Source organism: Microcebus murinus, chromosome 23, assembly GCF_040939455.1.
Source record: "Microcebus murinus isolate Inina chromosome 23, M.murinus_Inina_mat1.0, whole genome shotgun sequence".
NCBI lineage: Eukaryota > Metazoa > Chordata > Mammalia > Primates > Cheirogaleidae > Microcebus > Microcebus murinus.
The window spans coordinates 18,195,030-18,214,885 of NC_134126.1; positions in this window are offsets into that span (position 1 = coordinate 18,195,030).

Consider the following 19,856-nt stretch of genomic DNA (forward strand, 5'->3'; position numbering starts at 1 on the left):
GATAATTATCTGCAGGTTATCAGATGTGCTCTTGGAGCAGGGCTGCCCTGGAAGCGTATGCACCAGCTAATTGCTTCTGAATTCTCTGCTCACTGTTTCCGCTGCCCATCTGGAGGATGTCATGGGAGTGCACAAACAAAGCCCCTGGCTTCCCAGCAAGACCGAGAACACAGCCTCTAGTCAGAGGTCACAAACTGGCCACATGAGTGTGAATCTGGCTCCCAGATGGCTGTTGTTTAGCAGTACAGCATTTGAACTTGCTTGGCCCTAGCTGCACACTATTGGTTCTATCCTCTGGTTCTATTCGTGAAGATCAACTGGAAGCTTTTAATAAATATTAATATTTATGCCTGAACACTATACCTAGATGTTCTAATCTAATTGATCTGGAATAAGACCTGGGCATCTGACTATTTTTTAAGCCCTCAAGGTGATTTTAACACCATCTATGGTTGAGAACCATTGCAGTATATATATCAAAATTGACACCATCATCAACAAAGGGTTCTGGCATAAACAACGAAGTAAAGCTGAACAATTTAGGGATGAAGATTGCAGCGGAAGGCCCCTGGCCAAGATTAGTGATGGGTGAATAATCCCATGTGGGACATTTGGAAGAGTCAAAAGGCAGAGCCAGGCTGTTATTTAGAACCAGGTACACGGGGGTAACATTTTAAAGGTGAGAACAGATCTAGAATTTCTCTGAGTCTGACTTATAATGCCAAGGCAAATATGGCGAAATCTCTACCAATAGAGACAGCACCAAGAGAAAAAGACCCCAAAGCCAAGGGAAACAGAGTAGGATGTTTACTGATAGAAATTATGGTAGAAAACCATAATTAGAGAAGCAGAGACCAGGACCCAAATAGTAAGAAAAAAGAACCAGGTTGATGGGGGAAGTGGTTCAGGACTAAGGTGTAAATGATGAGAATTTGTTCATGCTCTCTACTCTCTTGGAGCCTTCTGTGTGTTTTAGGAGCAGCTGTTGCCACTAAAAACTGGATATAATTCATGGAAATAATCTGGAATCAGAATCAAGACAACAAATCTATTGTAAGGGTTTAATGTCTGCAGCAATAAAGATGAACATTAGGAGCCTTGGCCTTCAGAATAGCTGCTATTTAGACTCGTATGTTGGGTGTCAGCAATTAATCAGGGCAACATGGTATAAGCAACAGGTGTTCCAATAAGTGGATAATGTAGCCTCAGGTAGTTAGAGGTTGAGACGGAAGGGCAAAGTCATTCCATTGGAATCACTGTTCCCGTGTCTAGACCTTCGCAACACCATGAAATCCTTTTGATGATGAAGAAAAGAGACCTGATTGGTTGGTTACTTTTCTTATTGTCACAGAATCTCTGAGGATCAGAGATTCAGGAGTGGCTTAGCTGGGTGCTTCTGGCTTGGGGTATTGGTCGCACTCAAAGGTTGCACTCAGAGGTGTTGGCCAGGGCTGCGGTCATCCAAAGGCTTAACTGGGCTAGAGGATCTGCTTCCGAGCTATTGCTGGCAGAGCTCTCAGCGCCTAACCATGTGGGGGCTCTCCATAAGGTTGCTCACAACATGACAACTGGTTCCCCCTAGAGAGAGAAGGAGACAGAGAAAGAAAGAGCATAACCAAGACAGATCTTTCATAACCTAACCTCAAAAGTGACATATCATCACTTTGTCATAGTCTATTTGTCACAGGTCAACCCTGGTACAATGTGGGAGGGGTGATGTAAATATTAGGATGTAAATGCCAAGAGGTAGTGATCACTGGGGACCCTATCCGAGACTGGCCGCCACAGTGCTTACTGTTGTCATCTTCATTTATAATTTATTTTAGTATCTCAAAAATGTCCCCATTGTATAAATGAGGGTGCTGGAATTCCAAACGATTGAGTGATCTGAACAAGGTCACTACATTGCTAGTAAGTTGTTCCTAGTTGCTGGGGTTTTCCTAGTCATGGTGACTGGGAACTCACTGACCATCTATAAATCTGCTTTTATTACTCAGTGGCAGTTATACAGAACTGCAGTAGAATAAGAAAGACATGGACTAGAAGGTTTTCTCAATCTGTCTAGACCTGACCAGCATACCTGGCTTAAACTGATTTACCTATAAGGAAATTCCTTAGGCGATAAGGAATCAGCTTCATTAAATCTTTTGTCCATGCCCTGTCCTAGTACATAAGTCAAAACCATTCTGTGGTCTTCACTGATTCTCTGAATAAGGCCTCTGGTTTCAAAGTCTCAGTCTCCTGTCTATCTGAACAAAGTTTGCAAACAGGGTGCAAAGCTGTTCAAGCTCTAAGGAGGGTAAAATATGCAAATACAGAACAATAGAATTATAAAGATGTAATTATAGGATGAGGAAATTTAGGAGCAGAAATATATTTAGAAAACAGATGAGAAAAAAAGAAGAAAATGACCAAAAAATGAAATATAAATTATAATAAAAGGCATGTATAAAGGGAATAATGATGCAACCATTTGCTTCAAATGACACATGCTATGGACACCCCTGCTAGAGAGGAGTCTCAGGGTGTTCCCACCAGTCTTTTGTACTCTTATTTGAGGACACATTCTTTTCTAATAATCTCTTTCATTCAATTTTTTGATTAGGTGAGATATAACATAAAAATTTTTAAATGCCCTCAGTCATTTAAATCCCTTTCTTGGGAATTTTTACACATCTTGCTTCGAGATATTTTATGCAAATATAAGCAAATGTATATTCGATAACAGTCTATAATTTTTCCTTCTTTTTCTACAAATGGGGCTATAACATACATACAATTCTGCACCTTAATCATTCTAATTAATAATATTTCTTGGAGATCTTTTCATGTCAGCACACAAAGAGCTTCCTTGTTCTTTTTTAACAGATGGCTAGTATTTCATTTTGGTTGTTTAAAATTTTTTGCTATGTAACCATTATCTCAAAGAACAGCCTTATATATGTGTCATTTTATACACAAGGATGAGTAGAGGCATAGGATATTTTTTAGAAGCAGAATTACTAGGTCAAGGAGTATGCGCATTTATAATTTTGGTAGATTTTGCCAAATAGTTTTCTTAGAGTTGGTCCCAGTTTCTATGTCATACACAGTCTTGTCAGCGCAGTACAGACTCAAACATGGTCCCTTCTGATCAGATAAGTAAAATTAGTATCTGAGTTTAGTTTCAATTAGTATTTTTTTTTTTTTACAAAGGAGTTTTGGTGTCTTTTCATATGTTTAAAGGCCATTTTAATTTTATTTCCATGTAGTGTCTATTCATAAATTTTGTCACTTTTAACTGAATTGTTGATCTTTTTTCTTACTGATTTATCAGAGCTTTTAATATATTAAAGAAATTAGCCCTTTGCCTGTGAAATGAGTTTCAAGCACTTTTTTCTGTTTGATTTGTCTTCTGACTTTACCTGTGTTGCTTTCTTTTTTCTTCTTTTTGCCATGAAGAATATTTGTATCTTTATGTAATCACATTTATCAGTCTCTTTGTGTGTGTGCTTTCTGAGGCACGTGGCTATCTTAGTCAGTGTAGGCCAATATAACAAAATAGCATAAACTAGGTGGCTTATAAACAACAGAGATTTATTTCTGAACATTCTGGAGGCTGGGAAGTTCAAGATCAAGGCACCGGCATATTCAGTGTCGGGGGAGGGTCTGCTTCCTAGTTCACTGATAGCCATTATCTCTTGGCATGCTCACATGGCCGAAGGCACGAGGGAGCTTTCTGGATTCTCTTTTATGGGGGCCCTGATTTCATTCATTAGGGCTTTGCCCTCATGACCTAATCAGCCCCGAAAGGCCCCCACCTCCAAATCCTGTCACATAGGGAGTTAGGTTTCAAGACTTGAACTGGGGGAGTGGGGGGCAGCATAAACATTCAGTTGATAATAGTGGCACATCATTTATTAACCAGTTGCCAATTGCCTTTCTTGCAACTACATAGAATCAGGGAGATAAATCTTCAAGTAAAACCCGCGAAAAGCAAACTCTTCCTCAAAGTTCAAAGTGCTATAAAAAAAAAAAGTGATGGAAATTTTTAAAAAGTCAAAAATGGTTTTAAATAAGTAACAGTCATTTTTCTTGCTTTATCTGTTGGTGATCCATGAGTGCAGATACCTTCTCTCAACTCATTTTTGGATGATCACTTGCCAATAAGAAAGAAAGCAAGAAAATAAGAAAAGCAAGCAAGCAGGAAAGCAAGAATAAGAACAAAAGAGAAAAAGAAAACCAGAAAAGTAAGCAATCATACCTTCCACTCTGAAGGTGTGGTGTGAACAAATGAATCAGTCAGATTTTGGGGGAAGGGAGTGCCAGGGTTTATGGCCAAGGCTCTCCTCACCTAGGCAACGGTTGGTAGGCAGCGTTTGTGGCAGTGGCTAAAAGCTGTTCCAGGGCTTGGCTGGGACAGTATCTGCTGAATAACTAGGCCAGTCCCGGAGCCAAGATCCACAGCTCAGCTGCTGTTGCTGCTGCTGAGGAAGGCTCAAGGATCGTTTCTGCTGAGTCAAATCTCTCTTCGGGGATTTAGCAAACAAATGAGGCTCTGAAAAGTAGAAATTCTTCTGGGCAGTTTTTTGGGAAATAATTGCAGTTGGTCTCTTTGTTATTTTGTTCTTCTGTAAATCAGTCGAAGGGAGAGACCCTAGACCTTCGTGATAGACATAGAACTCACTCACCCTGGATGCAAGACTTCTCTACTTTGGGGCAAAAACAATGGGACCAGAGAAATAAAAAATTGAGGCGGGGGTGGGGGGGAATAGTAAGGAGAAAAAAAATAATACATATAGACATATATTTCAAAATGAAAGACAGATGCACACAATTTTCCATGCCAGCTAGTCTGTGTGTATAAATAGGAGGAGCTCAAGGTAAACTACCAAGAAAATGACTCATCTCGGCAAGAATAAGGAAAGAGATCAAGTGTTCCTGAATTATTAGTAACTTGAAATTACACCCTTATGCAGAGAAGCTTCAAAGCAGCATTCTCCAGGCTCTGACCTCTGGTGAATGCATGACCCAGCAATGACTTTAGGTAACTAGATCCAGGATATTCCAGGGAATGTTTAATATGTCTAGCCCACATACATTTGTTCATTTTTTTTTTTTAAGATGTGGAAAATACTTTAACCATTTCATAAAGTGCTTTAACTAGATTGCAGATATTTGAAAGAGAAATCCTCACTATCTACCATCTCCTCTCTATTTGAGCAAATATTTCTTGAATACCTACTATGTGTGGGGTGCCATGCCAGGCTGTTGGTGGGAACACAAAGAGGTGTGAGTGGTCGGAAAAGGCATATGTAAGACACACACGTGGAGGAGGAGGAGGAGTGGAGAAGGAGGAGGAAACAATATGGGATATCAAAGTTCTAGTACTTACCACCCGAGATGATACAACTGGATTTTAACAAAAACAATTCAAACTTCCGCTGAGCTCAAGGTCAGAGCCAAAGCCAAGACACACTATCCAGCACTGTCTGAGACACTACATCAGACTTGCTCATGGGCACATAAACAGCATCTGTTTACAATGTGCTCTGTTTAAGAAAAGTCCATTATTTTCTTCTCCCACTCTTTATTATTAATATGATAGATGCCATAAAGTCATGATGACCTGACAACCTAAAAAATTTGGCTTTTTATTTTTATGTATGTTTCCAAAGGCAGCTCTTTTCTGAATATGTCAGGAGTGGCCAGATATTTGGTACTAAGCATTAACTGGTACTTCAGAGTTTGTGCTTATTGTAGTAAATGTCACCTTGGGCCTTTGTTACTCCATGGCTTCTGTTTTCTTATGGTTTCTTATGCCTCATCTCTCCTATTTATTGACTTTTACCTATGGTTCTCTTGGTTTCCCCATGACTCGATCTGCTGACTTCCTTCCATACCAAACTTCTCAAAAAGGATTGGCTCAGCCACTTATAGTATGGAGGAGATATTTTAGGGCATGTTAGGGGCCAGTGGCCAAAGTATGTATTGCTGCCTTGTGTCAGGGGCTTCCTTGGCCCAATCACGCAATCGCCTGTGATCAAGACCGTGAACTCATGGGGCAAGAAGAGTATCAGCAAATGAGGAAGAAGCCACCGGTGGCAGTTTTCCAAAATAGAGCATGACGGATATTCACAGATCATAGGAGCCTTCTTGATATTTTCTCTAGGGAGCAGCTTACTTTACTATTTAATCAAGTGGCTCCATGTCCTCTAACCTTAATTGGGGACCTCTTTTCTATGTAATGTCACTTACTTGGAATGAAATGTTGTTTCCACTGAATTGTAGAATGGTAGCATTAAAAGGGGGACCCTTAAATTCAATTTTACCATTTTTATAAATGAGTTACTAGACCCTTTGAAGGACTAAGTGAATTCATGTAGTTCACATCTGGGATTAAATCAGAATCTATAGATTCCCTTTGCAATTCCCTTTCTACTGTACTCTCTTGACCATGCACGCTGTTAAGCTAATTTATCAATGACAATAAAACACAGGGCATTTAATATCATAGCACGATGACACGCTGCCATTGCAGACCTTTTACAAAACCACTTCATCCCCCATGCCCATCCACTGATGAACGGATAAGCACAATGTGATACTACAATGCAATATTATCCATTGATAAAAAAAGAAATGGAGTACTGACACATTCAACAACATAACTGAGCCCCCAAATCATTATGCTACTTGAAAGAAGCTAAACAAAAAAAAACTATATAGTATATGACTCTAGTTCTATGAAATATGCAGAAAATGCAAATGTATAGGGACAAGGTAGATTAGTGATTGCCTGGAAGTGGTGGTAGGAAGAAGAAATGACTGAAAATGAGCACTAGGGCATGATGGAAATGTAATATTGGATGGTAGTGATGCTTGCACAACTTTGTAAATTTATTAAAAATCATCGAACTGTATACTTACAATGAGTGAATTTTATGGTAGTTAAATTATACCTTGATAAAGTTGCTGAGACAACAAAAATAAACAAGGGTTCGCTTTATGTATAATATTTTTACACTAAGCTTTTTAAAATTTTTTTTCTGATTTCATTTAATCAGTCAATTATAACACAACAATTCTACTACCAATAAAAATTTATTCTGAACAGAACAACATGCCAACATAACCAAAATAATTTCTCAGTTCCAAGAATAGAATAATATGTGGCTGAGAACTTTTCAGTTCGCCATGAACCATAAACAAAGACTTCGAGTGACAGGGGCCTGGACTTGCTTCTTCTTCTTCTTATGAAACCACCTTATTTGGATGTGGTGAATTGAGTGACCTATTGATTCTGGGGACTTCAGGAAAAAAAAAAAAACATCCTAAGCAAATTATGACAAACACATTTAGAGCAGGGAAATAAGCAAGAAGTGGAATAACCCTGAAAACACTTATTACATACACGTGGGAAAAAATATACACTATAAATCATTATTGGTTAAGGTATATGACTACGTGTAAGTTTAGATCTCTAAATTGAAACCAGACTCTGCAATTTGACAGAGGCAGCGTATACTTCCTTACAACTAAAGTGAGATCCAGAGCTTTCAAAGAGGTGAAGCTAAAACAAAATATGTGTGATAAATTAAAAGGGAAAAGTTTAACTTTAAATTCAATAAAAATAAGGCTTTTTATCTTCTTTTAAATGAATATCATTTTTGTAAGCCTTGAATCTGGCATTCTCCACACCTGGTGTCTGGCATCCCTTGGATTGGAAAAAGAAGCAGCTATTCTGTAGACAGGCCGGTTCCTACGCATTACCACAAGCTACTTAAAATCTCCTTAAATTGGTCAAAATATCAACTTGTTATGGAGATGAATTTAGCTTGGAAAATTCTCCTATAGTTTTAAGAATGGCACTAAACCATCTAAACTGCTTCTAATTTATATTTAATCTCTAGGATTTAATGCATGCATTTACCATCAGGAGGTTTTAGCTAATTCCTCTATCTCCATTCCCCATTTTTTAACCTCAGACCCATTCCCCATTATTTAACCTAAAGACCTCTTTAAGAATAAACTGGCTTAAAAAACCCAAACCATATCACAGCTGCCAACGACACTAGCTTCTGAACATAGAAACACACAATGCTGTTCCTAGAGTAAATGAGGCATGGAGAGAAATTTAATAGATTTGCTTCTTTGAATTTCCTTGGTGATAACTTTCCAGACCAAACAATAGAATCTAAGGCTTTTATTCTAAACCAGGGTTTCTCAGTCTCTGCACTAGTGACATTTTAGTCTAGATAGTTCTTTGCTCGGGGGGACTGTCCTGTGCATATGGAATGTTTAGCAACATCCATCGCCTCTACCCAGTAGATGCCAATCGTATCTACTGCCCTGAGGGTATGACAGCCAAAACTGTCTCTGGATATTGCTAAATGTCTACTAGGGGAACAAAATACGCCCCCATTTGAGAACCACTTATTTAAACAGCTTGAATGATAGTAATGTCAAACCAGGAAAAGACTGGGACAACATTCCTAATCATAGTGAGAGCATCTTTACCCATGGAATGACATAATCCATCTATGGCTAGTTGGTTCAATTGATTAGAAATGAGACCAAGTTTACAGGCTTTTCCTTTAAAATAACTCAGCACTCTGCTAAATACATGAGATGCATTATTACATTTAATCCTTGCACCAACCTTACACACCCAACTTGCAGAGGAAGACATAAAGGTTTGGAAATGAAGTCTACCAGAGATCACATGGCCATGAATGCATTTACCAAAATTCTTCTTAACTAAAGTACATGCTCTTGATCATTTTATTATCCTTTTAAAACCCAGTTAGATAGATTCTGCTACAGTCATAGACTACCCTTAATCCTAGATGCAGTTCACTGGTCATAAGGGACCCTGATTAAGAGGATGGATGACTCAGTGCCAGTGCATTCCTATTACAGGAAAAACACTTCAAGGGCTGTGATTTACTGAAGATGAGTCATTAGAGACACAACCATAAAGAAAGAACAAAATCTATATTTCGCAGGGATGTGGAATAAATTTCTATGATTATTCCATCTCAGATTCCACTCCAGGTTACGCAGCCTGTCCAAACAATAACACTGGGAGAGAATGGTCGGATAACACTGGGGCTTTCTCCAGGAAAAGGTAAAATAGGATCAAAAGGAAAGGGAGTGCTGTCACTTTCACGTTTGACGCTCATAGGCTGTGCTAAGGAAAACATTTCTGGCATATTTTTAGCCTTATTATGGAAAGTGGACCCTGCTGGGTCACATGGACAAGCTTCCAATCCAATAAGAGTCAGAAATGCAAAAGAAAAATACCCTGGGAAAGTTTTCTCCTGCTCGTATGTAGCAGAGAATATAGTGCATTCCCCTGTCCAGCCCATAATTAAGATGAAAGGCATGTTCCCCTCCAATTTGCCATCCGGTGGCATGGTTAACATTCCTTCCTGGCTGCAGTGGCCTGATTCGTCTAATGCAACACATTTTTTAAGGAAAGAATGAGAAAGAAAAAAAAAAAGTAAAACACACATTTTACTCCTAAGTGTTTCATAGGATGAGCTATTTCAGTTACAACTATTTTTAACTCCAGTCAAAAGAAAATATTTTTTTGAATTGAACATTTCTTACGGGAGCTAAAATATAAAGCTGTCTGTCTTCAAAGTCTCGCTGTCTTGTTTGCTTAAGGTGCTGCCTGTTTTGTTGCTCCCTTTTGCCTGAGATGGGTCAGCCTAAAAAGGTTTGGACAGCGTGGTATGTGCCCAGAAGGTCAGATATTTTCCTCTGCCTCTTGGGGTATCAAAACTTGGCCAAGAAACCTTTGAGAAGAAGGCTGTTTGTGAAAACTCTGATACTTTTGAACTCCACCCAGACCGAAAACGCCATGAGAACAGCCCTTTTTCATAGAATTGCCTCCCTTCCTACCTCTCCTTAAACCCTTAAAGCCCAGGCAGTCAAATAATAATAAAACGTATCTATATTTGCAATGGCAATCTTGATCTACATATTGATAGATAAACACACATATTTTTCAAAAACTTACATCAATTTTATATCATTATATTCATGCACTCATAAATTTATATAAGCTTATGCAGGCATTAATTTCTGGAATTATCCATATAAATATATTCATACAGCTATATAAATTTCTGAATCTGCTTTCTTTTGATCTTCGAGAAAGCTCATCAGTGCATTGTCACTTATAGAGGAAGATTTTTGGATGAAATTTATTTCACTTATAAACTAATATTATTTGAAGTATAATCATAATATAATTATTCATATTATAGTGATATGGAATCAAAGCACACACAGATCATTGGGTGTCTAAAGAAATCACTTTTTGGAGGTCTCAGAAGCATAAAGGTCTGACTAAATAAAGCCATGCCCACAGTAGCCACATGCCATCATCCCAAGGAGAATTCACATCCAATGAATAACTGAATCGTTTCAAATTTCCCAACCGAAAAATTAAGACCCAAGTTTTAAAGTTTGGACTCTCATAAAAGGTGTGGAATAAATAGATGAATCGGTTCCATGTATGTTAATGCCATTCTTATTAATTGCAAGCCCAGTAAGATGTCTTCCAGATGTTTCCAATTCTGTACCTAAACTTAATGTGTACGACCTTTTTAATCACACAAATTCCTACTTTTTTTCCAAAGTCAGTATACAACAGGCAACTGGGTTTCCAAGCACCACAGAGAGCCCTGCTAATCATTCAGCTACATTTCAGCTTCTCTTTGAAAGTTCTCTTCTGCCAGCTCTGGGTCACCCCATCCATTTCACCCCTGAATGAGTCATACAGCTCCTGCTCACTGGCATTGCCTAGGGTTCTCTGAAGCCTGTAGCTCTGTGGTCCTGCTCAGGGACCCCCAGAGTTACCCTGCCATGAGCAGCTAAGAGTTCCCGGACCCAATCCTTCCAAAGATGAATTCAGCGTCCGTTCATTAATCAGCGTTCTTACTTCTAAATGCTAACTCCTTAAAATTCTGACCAGTGAGATATAAAATAGCAAGAGAGATGGAAGGATTTGTTTCCTATCAAAATATGTTTCATAAATGCAAGCTATTATTCCCCAAATGACTGCAGTCCTGTTATAGGTAAGGTTAGCTTTTATTATAACAAAGGAATTACAGGAGAAACAAGGAGGAGTTTAAAAGAAAATATGAGAAAGCTATCCATTCCTTTTTGTAATCAGTACAATAGAACAAAGTTATTTGCCATGGCAGTTATTAAGTGTGAACTGCTGCTAAAGAAAGGAAAGAAGTAACGCCTGGTCTAATGGTTAACCTTAGCTCATGGTTAGTGCCGAGACAATAGAGGGGCTCAGCCTAACATGAGAAGCAATAAGCAACAAAGAGACTTGCTCTGAAATCCAGTAAATCCCTTCTGCATGTGGTATGCACTACTACTCCCCCTGGCTCTACCACAAACCACTGGAAGAAAATTTCTTTTTGTTTAGGCTCATTGCTTCTAAAGTATGCAAAGCTGTTAACTTATAACAGGAGAGCAATTGATGTTCTCACTGGCTCATGCAGATAAGATTCAAACTCAAAAAGATCCCTACTAATATGAACGGTGTCTATGCTGGCTTAATTCCAGCGACAGCAAACTGCTTTTGTGCAAGTGGACTTGGCTCGCCTGTCGTCCAGTTCTTACCTCCAAGCCCTTGGAGTGTTCAGCCACTCAGCCGCAGTAAGGGTACAAGTGCTCCAGGAATGAGGAGAAAGATGATCAAAGAGAGGACCTCCTAATGTTTCAGAGAACAGACCATGCTCAAATTGTTCCATTAGAGGCCAGACCATCCTCTTGGCAGGAATGTTAGAGAGGACACCAGAACAATGGATGGTGGTTTTATGAGATAAGCTTTAAGATTCCTTCCAACCTTGCAATGTTATGAAATGGCTTTATTCCAAACGATCATTCAACATTGGGAGAAAATTACAGCCTCTGAATTCATTCAAAAGAAAATTCTAAGATGGTGCCTGGCTCAGCTGGATGTAACAAAAATAAAATAAAGGATGGAATCTGCCTTACAATGTCATATGGCCAAATTATCATCATCCTCATCCTCATAAAAGTGGAAGATCCAAGAGTATCCCTCTCTTTATCATGTGGTTCTATGAATTCATTTTTCTGTAGAGCAGACTATCAGTTATGCTTTATGTAAGCTAATATTATAATTAGTTTTCACTGTCATTAAGATAAAAATTAACTATAGACTAAAGAAGTTGATGGCACTTAGAGGTGTTGAATTTTAGGGAGGGAAATCCAGCAGACAATCCAAACCAAAGTAATTAAGAGCTGACTTTCCTCTGTACAAAATGCCATTGACTTTGATTCTGATGCTAGATGCATACAGGAAAATTTTTCCAAATTGTATACCCCTATACTGGGAATATTATCTGTTTGAAGAAATAAGGCGTTGGAGTGTTGGCAGAACAAATAAATGAAAATACAAAGAGGAACAACTGCTGGAAAGTTATTGTTGTCAAAATTAGAGGACACTTTTTTGGTGTATACTCAGTTCATACTTGTTGCCCTTTTTAGCCTCACAGGAGTACAAGGGTGACAACCCAGTAATACTTGCAGACACTGCCTTGACTATCATAGTTTTGGATCTAGCAGTGCGTACAACTCTTAGCACAGAGCAAATGTGTCACAGGTTCGGTGTTACAAGGTGTGTTGTGCAAAGAAAAGGAGACATTTTTGTCTGGTGTTCATCTTCAGAATGGATAGATAAATATATATATATTATTTTCATATATATATGAAATTATAATGATGAAACCTAATTAGTTAGGTTGTGGGCAAAATTTTCGATGAAACTAGGGACACTTAGAAAAGAAAGAGAATTAAGGTTACCAAAAAAGATATTTAAAAAAAGCAAGGAGTTCAAGCAACCAAAGGAGTTTTATGAACAAAGATGAATCTGGCAGTTGAAGACAGTAGATCATTCCAGTTCAAGGCAAGACCCATCAGGGCTGCCAGAGGGTAATTTGGGGGAGGGGAGGAATAAATGTGGGGGTGGTGCTGGAGGTGGGGTGGAGGGTGAGATTCCCCCAGGCCATGCCAAAACGGGGTTGTTACCTTCTGTGCCAGGAAGGAGAATGCCCGTCAGAGTCTGGGAACTAGGAGGAAGGTGGGGAGCCTGGAAAGTAGGTCACACGGTGAGTCAGGCTGGAGGGGCTGAGCAGGAAATCAGCCATGAAATGAGCAAAGGTGGGTGACCAGAGAGTCAGGAAGGAAACACAGTGTTGATGGACTGGCACGAGGCAGCACAAGAACTCACCCCCCTTGCCCCGCGCCTGCCACAAATCCTCAACGCCGCTGTCTCCCTACCAGCCGGGCCCTGAGCAGATGCTCAGTTGGATGCACTTTATATGATTTCACCAAATAGACACATGGCCAAAATTATCTGATACGTTTCATATGCTGTGTTCATTATTCATTGAGCAAATAGGTATTGAGTTCCCACTACGTGCCAGGCACCGTGCGGGGTGCTGAGGCCACAGACAGGAGGAAAACCTGGCTTAGAGCCACGGGAGTCGTGACTGTGCATGTGAATCAGTCTGCAAACAGCAAGCTATGGAGAAAACCGTGCTGTAAATATTTTTAAAGGTTGCTTTTTTAATTGCTCAGAAGCATAGTCAAAGAATTTAAGAGATGAGTTTGACAGTGAACTTGGCAGCTTAGAAGGAGCAGGACTCAATGAAATGCAAAACATCACATGGTCGGCAGAAACCAGAGCGTGAGAAGCAGCAGGAGCAGAATCATTGCCCCATTCTTGGAGGGGTCAAAATGGCCAGGTTTTTTTTTTTTTTTTTTTTTGAAGAGTTTAAAATAAAAAAACACCCAACCTCAATCAGTGTATGTTGTGAAATGGCATCTTTTTCACTGCATCATTTAAATAAAGGTATATAAAAAACTGTTCAGTTTTTGTTATTATTCATTCATAATGAAAAACTTTATTCAGATGAAGAAATTTTAAAAAGCATCATTTAGTGCTAAGAGGAGGGTTAAGTACCATCATTATTGGCTCATCCACTATGTCCAAGGCAGAACAATGTGAAGGTCAAAAACACAGAGTCAGGAGAGAGGCTGAGGCATGCTCGTCGCTGCTTCACCTCTTCACCAGCTTTGGGACCTTGGGCAAGTGTGTTTATTCCTTATAATTCCCCCATCCATAAAAGGTGAATTATAACAGACTCAACCTCTTAGGGTTGTTGAGAGAATTAAATGGAGTAATGTATGTAAAGTGCTTAGAATACTCTTTATCACGTATTCTGTGCTCCAAGGTGCTTGCTGCTACTGTTTACTGAGTGTCCTAGGTATACTGGGAACAGAACTGTGTACCCTGGAACCATAACTATGAGCAAGGAAGACACAGTCCCTGTCAAGAAGCTTACATTCTAGTGAAAGCGACAGAGAAGTAAACAGGTAAATAGTTGCACACGATGATAATTGGCAGGAAGGGTAAGAAGGGGTACAGAAGAGCAGGAAAGGACTGCACAGCTATCTAGAGTAGTCAGGGAAGATCTCTGAGCAGATGATGTTTGTCTTGAGAACTGAAGGATGAGAAGACAGCAGTGAGAACAGGAAAGGTAGAGTGTTTGCTCCAAAGGAACAAGCTTGATGGGTTCTGGGGACTGATAGAAAATCAAAGTGATGGGCACACGGGTAAGGGGAAGACAGGGATGTGTGCCAAGATCCTCCCAGGGTTGAGAGATAAGTTTGGAAGCTTTGAAGTCAGATGTCCTCTAATGTAGAGTACACGAGATTTCTAATCCCACAAGATGGTTTAAAATCCTGCATCCAGTCACTCAGCGAGTCTGGCTGTCGCCACCTGAGGCCAGGATCTTCTGTTGCCTAGAAGATTTCAGGAATCGTCCCCTGTCTACACTCTTGCTCTTCTCCAGGGAGAAAAGTCTCTATGCAACAGCAAGAAGGACTTCTTAAAAGGTAAATCATCCCAAATGTAAAACCCTCCAGTGGTTTTCCCATCTTACTTATAAAGAAATGCAAACTCCTACCCAAGATCTTTGAGGCCCTACAAGATCTGGCCATTGCTTTCTTCTCCTAAATCTTCCCCAATACTCTTTCCCTTTTACTAAAGCTCAGCCACATTCAGTTGTCTGAAAAATGCAAACTCATACCAAGTCCGTTGTACTTTGCTGTACCTGTCACCTGAAATATAATTCCCCCAAATGCCTTGCATGGCTTACACTCCCCCATTCATGTCCAAGTTCAGATGTAATCATCTGACCACTGAGCCCCAAGTGGCCTCCAACCTCAACCCTCAGTCACTCTCTATACTGTTCTCTGATGTCTTTTCTTTATTGAACTTAGAACTAGCTGAGATTACCTTGTTTAGTTCATTATTTTTTGCCACTTTACCTATACTAGAATGTAAGCACCAAGAGAGATAGTACTTTGTATGTCATATTAACCTCTGTACCTCCAATATCTTGAAGAGTATGTGGCATAACATCATATTTAGTGCATATGTGCTAAGTGTCAGATGAAAGGATCCAGGCTCAGCCTAGTTCTGGTTGCATGAATTGAACAACCAGAATATCTTAGGAACTTGGTTTCTTCCATGTAAAGCAGGAAAAATAGTAACTATCCTGCCCACTGTGATGTATCAAATGTTATGACGATTAAATGAGATAATATAGAATAAAGTGCTTTCTAAACTACAAAGCCATATATACTACTCGAAATCTAAAAATCATGCTGAGAGAACACCGTTATCTAATGTTAGATTATAAATTAGGAAAACAGAATGATGTTAGGATGAGTAGAATTAAGATTAATAGGAAGGCACAGAATTTCTATTCTCTTGACCTTTATATTAATAAGAATAATACACATGATGGGTTTATTGAACTGTGTGAACTCACTATGAGATAGATATGTTTTCCTCCAGTTGGCGGGTTCAGCTGTGCTGTGCTGAATCACCCCCTGAGTTGACTTCATCTTTTGCTCCTGTTGACTGAAGAGTCCCAAGAACATCAGCAAACTGGGGAGACATCTGGGTAGGGATAGAACCAGTTCCATCATTTCTTAATATGCCATGGAGAACTTATATACAGAAAATATACAACTCCTATTATTTTTACCTTCTTAGAATGTGAATACTGCCAGCCTCACTGTCTTCAGCATTGGAGCTTAAGCCACAGTCTCAGGAAAACAGAAAAGAGGATTCAATTTGATTTATTGAGTGGATTCTATGTGCCAGCCACTGTAATAAATGATTTACATAAGTTGCGTTATTTAGTCCTTACCTACCTAGAAGGTAGGCATTATTGCTTAAGTTCACATCATTTATAAGTCGTAGAGTCACTTTATATAAAAAGGTTTCTTTTCATTGAAATTATGAGCTATATGGGAGAATTTCAATAATATAAAACAGATGGCATTATGGCATTGAAAATCCCTATGCCAATATCCCTGATGCAAATATGTCTAGGTGTCCTCAAACCACACATTTAAGTCGAGTGCTACTAAAATTATAATCTAATGGTGATTTACCTAAACTATAGACACACAGTCCCTGGTCTCTAAAAATAATCACCGTAGCTATACCAATAGTCAACTAATGACTCATCAAGCTCTCCATCGAATACCTCTGATAAGAAATATACTAATTATTGATAAAAAACATGTGATATCTCCTAATCTTAGAAACTTAAGGTCTTACAGAATATTTAAAACATAAGCTTATAAAAATGATTAAAAGCATAAATCAAAAGGTGAATCTGATAATAGCAAACTGACAGTTTAGGCCAACATTTATCACTGAAAGATAGTTTGGCTGAGTAGAAAAAATTCTAGGTTAAAGGCTATTTCATATCAGCACTTTTGAAGATATTATTTCACAATATTCTTTATTCTATACTTGCCACTCAGATATCTCCTATAATTCTATTATCTTCTTTTCGTACACAATCTGACATTCCTCTCTAGCTATTTTAAGATCTTCTTTTCATTTTTTATGTTCTGAAACTTTATCACAATGTGTCTTTTTGTGGATTTCTTTTATTTATTCTGTTTGCTATAAATTATGATTTTTTTATCTGCAAATTCATGCTTTTATCAGGGCAGAAAAATTATGTCATTGTCTCTCCTCTATTCTCTCCTTCTGGGACTCTGATTAGATTGATGTTATATCGGCTCATTCTATTCTTTATATCTCCTAATGCTTCTTATGCTTCCATATCTACACCTCCCTCACTTTAATTCTGAATAATTTTCCACATCTATTCTCCAATTTACTTGCTATTCTATTCTGCTGGCCTAATTTGCTGTTTAACTCATCCATGAAGTTTTTTCAACTATGCTGAATTTTTTCTCGAAAACTTATATTTGTTTTTCTCAGATTTATCTGCTGATTTTTTATAATCTTTTGTTTCATGCTTATTTTTGTGACTCTAACTTTTATTTCTCCAAAACTATTTTTGATTCTGCCTCCGAAATCTTCAATATCTGAATTACTTCAGATCTAAATATACTATTTGTTGTTTCTGGTAGTTCTCACCTACAGTGATTTATTTCCTTATGCCTTTGGTGGTTCTGAAACAAGGGTTCATGTTTCTTTGGTCTTATTACATAGTAATCAGGAGCACTTGCTGAGGGAATGCATTCTTTCTGAGAGTATTTTTTTTTCTACAGTACCATTTCTGTTTTGGGTAATCAGTAGATGTTAGTGACCTGGGACCAGGTTAACCACCTTTTAGAGCCCAAATGTTCTCTGTTTCAACTCTGCCACCATGCTGCTGGCCCAAAATTTAGTATATCAGCATTGGCATTTGCTCTCAAAGTAAGCCTACTTTGCATTTGCTTATTACTCACTGTCTACTTTTATTTGTTTGTTTATTAAGTTACTTTTGGGTGGGTGTTAGGAGAAAATTATTCATGAGTCTGTCACATTGCTACATGTCTTCTGAATAAAGTCATTGACAGCTTTTGTTCTGAACAAAACTTCCTTGGAACATAGCAAATAGCCTTGGAAAGCACAGATAGTATGTCCCTGTGGTGTAGGTAGCAGATCGTCTAGAATAAGAAGCATAATTTAATCTAGGGCAATTTTGATAGCAGCTGTTTTAAAAGATTGAATTTTCCTAATCTGGGAATTCCCTGGCTGTGATAAAATCCATTGTTTGCACAGCATCTTCCTGGGCTGCTCTATGCCCCACAAAACTGGAGGACGAATAAAATTTATGAGAATATAAAGCTCATCCTTCCGGCTGTGTTGTGAGCAATGATGTGCATCATTTCTGACCCAGGTGTCTTGTGTCTTCTGTTAGCGTCCATGAAACTGTGGCAGGTGACTCATTAGCATAAAGCAGTAAAATCTGAGCTTCTTCACAGTTCTTCACAGTGGAAAGGATATTTGAAGTTTCCTCTTGTTTTCTGTAATTTTAGTAATTTACTAAAAGGTATGATTAGTTATTTTGTAGCAGAAGGCCCATTCAGAGTACTTATTCCAGCATCCTGCCAGAAGTAGATTCTGAATAACATCTTATTTATATTTGTTTCTTCCATGCTCAACAATAAAGTTGTGTTGAATGAATGAACACATGAATGAACATAAAACACTAAAACCATATAAAATGATATCAAAACCATAACACAGCAAATTCCATAAAACAACTAAGTAATTATGAATCTCTTATTAATTTCAGTGATTGCTTTACAGTGGAGTAGCCTCATGCTCACATTAAACTTATAAGATTCAATGATATATGCTTTGTCAAAGAGAAAAATCAACCTAGATAGTGTAAGTGATTTTGTCAACTATCTCAAGCTCAGTAAGACCATGTCCCCAAATGAGCCTGAGACATTTGAATCTACAGTTCCCTCAGTTGTTCTCATTCCCAAAGACCAACCCTCTTCTATGAGGGTTTAAGAGATTTTCTTATATAAAATAACAGGCCTTTACCAAACATTTCAGGTTCAATGCAATGGAGGCCCATAAACTATATTTTTAAATGCTTAAAAGTTTTAAATCATGTTAACAGTTATATAAAAATGAATGCTATCCTCTGAACCTTGAAAATTATACCCTCATTTCAACAAAAGTTAAAAAATAAATGGGAATAAAACTATGGTTTTTACAGGACTGAAAGTTGGAAAAACATTAAAGATAATTGAATTTAATTATTATTAATATTATGCATGCAGAGGTGTTCTGTTCATGGGCTACTAATTTCTGGAGTAGTAACCAAGACATACACAATTCATGAATTATTATGTATTTATCCCATAAACATTAGGTCATTAAAAATGAAATATCCAATTTAAAATTAAAAGTTTAGTTTATTATATCTCAAACAAGAAGCAGTACAATTAATCAAAATATGAGCCTAAACTATCGACGCAGTTTTGCCATCTTAACAGTAGCTAGTTTATGCCAGCAGCAAATAAGCCTGGAGAGCAAGTGGTGATGAAATCAAGAAAGGTGTTTTCTACAGTCTGTTGAGAAACGGATATTTTTCCTTGCAAGAAGTAGTCCAAAGCCTGCAAGAAGGGGTAGTCAGTTGGTGCAAGATCTGGTGAATATGGTGGATGACAAAGTGTTTCCGAGGTCAGGCTCTATAGTTTGAGCAGAGTTAGTTTTTGCAACATGTGGTCTTGCAAGAGGATCAGCCTGTCTCTATTGACCAATTTCGGCTGCTTAGTCACAAGCATCCTCATCATTTCATCCAATTGGTCGCAGTAGAAATCTGCTATAATCGATTAATCAGGTATTATGAAGCTATGGTGGAGAATACCAGTTCTGGACCACCAAACAGACACCATTAGCTTTTTTTGATGAATATTTGGTGTTGGACTATCTTTGGCACTTCATCTTTATCCAACCATTGTGTCAAACTTTGCAATTG